The sequence below is a fragment of the Opisthorchis viverrini genome, assembly GCF_000715545.1.
Source record: "Opisthorchis viverrini unplaced genomic scaffold opera_v5_5, whole genome shotgun sequence".
In the NCBI taxonomy this organism is placed as follows: Eukaryota; Metazoa; Platyhelminthes; class Trematoda; order Opisthorchiida; family Opisthorchiidae; genus Opisthorchis; species Opisthorchis viverrini.
The window spans coordinates 2,193,415-2,200,247 of record NW_008751661.1 but is presented as its reverse complement, the minus strand read 5'-3'; the positions used below and the strand labels follow the sequence as shown (position 1 = coordinate 2,200,247).

At 44.5% G+C, this 6,833-nt stretch overlaps 1 protein-coding gene across 1 annotated transcript in view; it reads right to left on the bottom strand.

Moving 5' to 3' along the window:
- T265_00516 (hypothetical protein) overlaps positions 1–6,833 on the bottom strand; it is a gene marked incomplete at both ends in the record, with an annotated part of 43,384 nt that overhangs the window by 15,216 nt on the left and 21,335 nt on the right. The window lies entirely within an intron of this gene.

Genomic DNA, 6,833 nt, shown 5'->3' with positions numbered 1-6,833 from the left:
CCCAAGAATGGCGAAACCGGCCGTGGGCTGTCGAAGAGTTTTAAGCAACCTTGTGAGTAGTTTCCTTTATGAAATAAACTTCCTTTTGCGAAGTTGTCACTCAAGGAGCCCGTCAATTTGTCACCACGTGATTATTGGGTTTCAGCAAGAGCCAATCACACTATTCTTTAGCTGTCCGAAGCCGAACGGTCAAGTGTTCATGCACTGGCCGGAAGGTCATGGGTTCGAAACCCCTTACTGTGATTTCGCGAGATGCTCACTGTTGATGATTCCCAATAGGAAGCAGCTGTGCAGTGCTTTTCGGCTTTTCAGCACAGAATAGTCTCACTGATAAGAATAAATTTCGATGGCAATTAAAACATTTCCTTAAAATCGATATATTTATTTGCCTGAGGAGGTTTACAAAAATTCTATCGTTATACGTTTGGCAAAACTAAAGGTTTCAAATGACCTGACATTTTTAACTGAGACGTTTACGGACACATAAATACGACGAGCTTGTACAACTGTCACAGGTTTCTGTCTCCCGATTCGTTGCTGATGAATGACACATCTGGCGTCTAGCCACAGTAAAAAAGGACGACAGGACAAGATAACTGTATAACAGAGATGCTGTTTAAAAACATATATATATATATATTATATATGAAACCGCTTGCTAAAGCAGTCATAGAATCTGCTTTACTCCATCTCATGTGCAGGTATCCAAACTGGTACTACAATGAACCAATGAACACCGAGTGCAATATCTATGTATCCGTCCTGAACAGAAAATCAGTGACTGCGCATGTTTCAGTGAATGAGCCTTCAGGAAACACAACCTGCAGATTGATTTCACTGGATCAGCGTTAAAGAAGGCTAAAGATGTATTTTATGTGGAACTGGACTAAGATGCAAGCATATCAGGTTGGGAAATCCGGAAAAAAACTGTTTAAAATAGAAGTCTGTGCGCTACATGAAATGTCCATCGTAGTGATGTTGGCAATGCTAGGTCTGACAAGATACTCAGACCCTACTGCCGCTGAAGCCAGATTCACTGTCCAAACTCACCGAAGAGGCAGTGTATACCAAAAAACAGAAGACCTAGTCCGTATATTGGAGTCGGCGAATAGGCGTTTTCTCTTGTCACTCAAGAACTTTGTCAACACCAGAACACATAACGTGAAATGTGACTAAACCCGTAGCTTGCCTGAGTTCAGGATCATTTCATTACAGGTAAGCTAATATTAGGCAAGTGATATCATGTCCGACTTCCCACGCGAACTACAAGGTCCCGTCACCCCCGCGAATATGGACCACAATAGAAAGAGACAAGTTTTATGGGATGACACTAGATCGCGCACTCTTCCCAACCGCAACTGTTTGGCATGTGAACTAGTGAGGTGCATACATTAGGCTTCCTTTGTTCGAACCATTGAGGTGTGAGCTTTATGCTTGTGATTACAAGGCCACTGGTTTCAACGGTACTACGACGTCGAACCACGGCAAGATACTTCGGAAGATTCCGTCCATACTGATCACATCTCCAGGTCAAGTGAAATACTGGAGCAGCGCCATACCTACCCCCGACCAGCAACTGCGATTTTATTCTACATCAACCGAACTTTTAACTCCATAGAGAGCTCGGTTATCCGACATATATTTTCCCAGAGAGAAAGTTTTTTAATATATACTCCCTACTCTGTAATGCCACGTCTCTGATCGTTCAAGTTTACGAAGAACTATCCAAAAGGCTTCCACAACTAGGGAGATTCGTCATGGCTATTCTCTTCCTCTCTTTCTGTTCCACTTCTCACCAACACGGGATGCACAAGAGAACGAGGCTCTTGCTCTCGGGATGACATCTAGTAAAAGAGTAGCGGAATGAAACCACTCGGAGGACAATGTCCGGTTGTTTGACCAGTCCGACAGCCTAGGTTAAACAGAACTTCCGGTCTCTTTCCTTGCTGCGATGAGCTTCGCACTTCCAAATGGCCCAGTATTGCTTCAGGATTTTCAGTACCCCTCTGTCCCCATGAAACTTTGTGAAGAACTTGAATTTGTTGTCTGGTTCATTTATCTGCGCAGCTGCATAAGTTGTGACCGCGCCATGACAAAAGCAGGTAATGCATGCAGTACCTGGGTGCTGGTGTAGGGTTCGTGGGAGATGAGCTATGACCAAGCCACGTCACGTGAAGATATCTACCGTCAAACGGGGTTTTGTGCGCTCTTTTCTGGCTCGGGTACACGTGTGAGTCTCCTTGCACCTGGCTAGGAACTCTACAATGTATGGCACCTAAACGACCCTAGTGGCGAGCATGCTATTACCACCTGATCAGATACCCAACTAAAGTCTATCTGTCGTTGTATGGTATGCTCATGTCCAGTGAGGCTCACGAAATACCTTGGATCAATTTCATACTTCAATATAATTCCTGGATGCGTTCACCCGTTGTGATTTCAGTGTGTTAACATCTTGTTCTTGATCGTTTTCCAAAGCAGAACAGGGCTTTCTGTGCTAAGTTTTCACCATCCCCTGTTCTTTCCACTCGTTACAGGGGCATGATTCCCTCATGACTATATGGCACTTCAGAATAAGTATTTACCAGTGCTGCATTGCTGTCGATGATGATGCTGACTTTCAGACGTGGCGGCTCAGGAGCACAACCGATACAACTTGATGAACAAGATCAGGACCTTCGAACAGCATGTTCCGTTGCAGTCGGGGATGATATAACGTACAAGCTACGCACGACAATTATAGTAAGATAACCAATCAGCTGAAACACCCTTTCGGTGCCTAGATCCCGTGCCACGCGAAGGAAGCACGAAGGCTGGGATACTGCCAGGTCGCCCAAGCCTAGACAGGGGAAGTCGAGAGGCAGAGGTCGGGCTCAAACCACAGACCTTCCGGTCAGTAAATTCGTGCTCTAACCACTTGAACCATCTCGCCCCCACTGATTCCAAATCCAGATGTAGAAGATTGTTTGCCCAGAAGGCGCAAACTCATTACCCGGAAGGTCCGTGATTCCAAGACAACCCCGGCGTCTCGACTTCTCTTATCTAGGCTTGGACAATCCGGCGGTATCTTGACTTCCGTGCTTCCTTCGGATGGTACGGCAATTAGGACAGAAGGGGTACGACACAACGGCAAAGGCTGAAAAGTGAACCTGATCAATTCGTTCGTGTTTCGCTCGCGTCGCGAGGATTAGATGCAACGATCTATGCTTACACTAGTTGTATGTACACTTTCAAATTTGGGTGTTGTAGAAAGCACTACAAGAACGCAAGCACGAACAAATGAAGAAAAAGTCTGAGTCAGCAAGAGCTTCAAAATTCACTAATTATACAGTATTGACCATTCCACTGAGACTTCTAGTGACGTACTGATAACGTGAACCGAAAAAAAACGGGAAGGATAATGCTATCATGCGAGCGACAGCTCTGTATGGTCACGTTGTTTTCGCGGACACAGATAGCGAGAAAGTTGAGAAATCAGACAGTCACGTGCTTACTTACGAAAATGCAAATGGACATGTGACTGTTTAAACACGGCCTTGGAAAATGGCGCCGTTGCAAACAAAAATTCTGGAAAGGGCGTTGGCAACCGAATCACAACACGCAGCCATACTACGTATCGGTGGCAAGTGCATTGTCGAAATAATTTACTGTGGCCGAGAACCTGGTTACCAGCAAACATGCGAACACGAAGTGGAAAAAAGGATTCAGATGTCATTCGCACATCAAACTCAGTTGCTTGAGGTAAATCCTAATGGAATAACCCCGGTGTTAGCCACACTAGTTCTTTCCACATCGCGGATTTCATGGATTTTTCGGCGTGGAATAGCTTTTTTTAGCTGTACTCACTCGGCATGAATGTTCTGGAACGAATTTGTAAGCCACAATACGGCAACCTGTAAATTACAGGCGCCATGGTGTAGGAATGCAGCACATTATGATCCAGACAAACAGATGTTGCGATGTGATCTTCTAACATCCACTCCCGTTTTTAAAATAGGTGACAATTGCATGGCGCATACCAGTTCGTATATCAACTTTTCGCAACTTTCTTGAAGTCCAGTCCCAGGATGGGTGTCACACATCATTCCTTCCTTCAATGTGAAGACTTCGAGACAAGATTCACACAAATGAAAGATTCATTCGTCTTACGCATTCCCAAGCTGAATTTGCGCTTAGTCACAACGAGGGTAGTGTGCCTCACATACAATGTGTAGGTCATGTTGTTTGAACGATGCAAATCTAATGGTCTAACATTTCCGTTTGCTTTTATCAAGGGTTCAACTAGATGTATACAGTACTACCCTGGACAGTATTGTCTTGGACGGCCAGAGATGTTTCCCAAATGATTCAAGGGCTATAGAGGCAGCTGAATTGTCCCGTGTCCCTTTTCGATCCTAATGGTCAGCTGCAACGTTAGAGGAGCGGATGATATTACATGGAAATAGGCCCCACAAGTGTCACAACTCAAACTCATAGAAGCTTAGTGGAAGATCAGTATGAGTGTTACATCCTTGGATTAGACATTTTTACAGTCCAGGACCAAAAGAGCTGACGAAAGAATTGGGCCACCCCTACGGTGAGTCTACTAGGAGTTAATAAGTAGTTTAAAAAGCACTAGATATTTTCAGATGGATACATTCCAGCTGGTGACGCTGTACACAATAGTCATACCCAGGAATAAAAACCACGGTTATTTACTTCTGTACGATATCTGTCTATCTCATAAACAGACAACGTAATTTGCAGCAGAAAGCATCGCTTTGTCGTGTCGGCCGATCGCGTTCCTGGTGTGAAACATTTTTCCGCTGAAAAAAATTCGGAGTGCGATTACTTAATGCCCTCCTATGACAAGCACCGGAACAGATAGGCCCAGTTTAATAGCAGACAAATGATCATAGCGCTTGTCAGGTTCGTGGCGAACTGCGGTTGTAGTTCAAATCAAAGGCATGAGAGAGCGTCATCGGCAACTCAGTGGATACTACTCATCCGGTGATCGGGAATTCGCTAGCCTCGGTTCCACTTCCAGCGATTTGCCACACAACGCGTATAGATGTAAGGAATTTCCAGAAAACTGGTTCGGAGAAAGTTTTATTTAACTCATAGAATGTTCGGTCAGGAACAATTGAGAGCTATCATGGAGGCCAAAGTACCGGAGTAGTATTATTGCTGTGGGTTTCATTGCGTCAAGGAAGACTTCCTCGGAAGAAAAGACGTCCACAGTAAGCATTTCTCCTCGTTTCTTCATCGGGTCTATTACCCTCAACTCTAGAGAGTCAATGATTTCGTTTCCCCACTAATGATTTAACCCGGCAGAATTTTCACCATAAAATGCAAAAGATATTATATTTCAAGGGAAACATGAGAAATGACATGGGATGTCGGCCCTAAGTTATCTCAGTGATTTGCGCATGGTTCGAAACCTGATACACCTAGTCGGATAATGGTCTCCAACATAGATCTAGAAGTACGCTTCATCACTCGGAGTGCTGATCCCACCCTTATACACAAGTAGTATTCATCACGCGGAAACTGTTCATCGTAAACGTCTGAATCTGCAAAAGGAAACAGGTTGACGGCTCGGGCCAAGACAGACCACAACTTTTCACATCAACGTCTGGCTCAACTGTTCTTAGAGTGTTTTTCTTGGAGGGCTAAATAAATTTTCCATTGCGAAGCTCAGTGCTCAAAGCGTAACCTATGAGTTATCTAAACTTGGCTCGAAAGCTTCTATTTGAGTAGGAACTAGTTTCCAGAATCCATAGTCACTGGAGGATTGCGTAAGCCTGTGCAAGGTGACGAATGAAATAAACCGTTTTCTAGAGTAGCACACTGGTGGACAACGAACTGATACATTTGTTGGATGGATGTTGGTCTGCTGTCCGGAGGACAGCCGCTCTAAATGACCGAATGCCAAATCAACTGGACGGATGTCACGGAGCGAACGAAACCAAACCCTGATTGGTCAAATTGTCAATCAGGATTAAGCATTTATAGCTCAGCGACTCTCACCCCCATAGTGTGCGGGGCAGGAAAACAAGCTCTGATATTGGAGTTGCAACGCCGCTCACAAAACACAACATCTGCAGTATTTTAATTTCTTTCTTTTATCACATGGAAGCTGTCTTGGAGTGAGATACTGGTCAATGCGTCGCAAACCAGTTTAAATAAGCCCACTAGTGGTTTTGTCATTTATAATGTGCCGAGTTAGACATGGACAAAACTAACAGCATGCCAACACCTAGTATGTTCCGCCTCGTGAGCTGTGGCAGTCAAGTAACTCTTGGCTCGAGCCGTCTAACAAACAGTACACTTATCAAACCAACATGGCATCCCACGAAGAGCTTCCAGCTACCTTATAAATAGTGTTCTTACAACAAAATACACTGCAATATCTCGAATATCGTATGAAATGAAACACGAGCCAGTCTTTGTGCAGTGCATTCAGTTGGAGAATAGCATAAATAAGAGACTCGGCTGGGATTCACTTGAGTATTCCGTTAGAACCAAGGTGGTTCTCAAACTGCCTCCAATTAAGGTTCATGCAGAACCTAAGGTAGACAGAGACTCAGGAACTGCGTCTACCTGACAAGCGCCAGAACTGGAGAAGCTGGTCATGGGCTGTCGAAAAGTTTTCCGCACTCTTATGAGTAATGGGTTCCGCCTATATTGTGAGAGTACTTGAAAAAATAGAGATGAAAACAAATGGAGAGCACACCGATGACGTTTGGCGAGTAAAGCGGATTTCCCTCGAAGCAAAGCCAAACTTGGTGGATGGCGGAGCTGTATCATATATACGGAAGAAGTAAATCAGCCATAAATCACTTAGTTTTTCC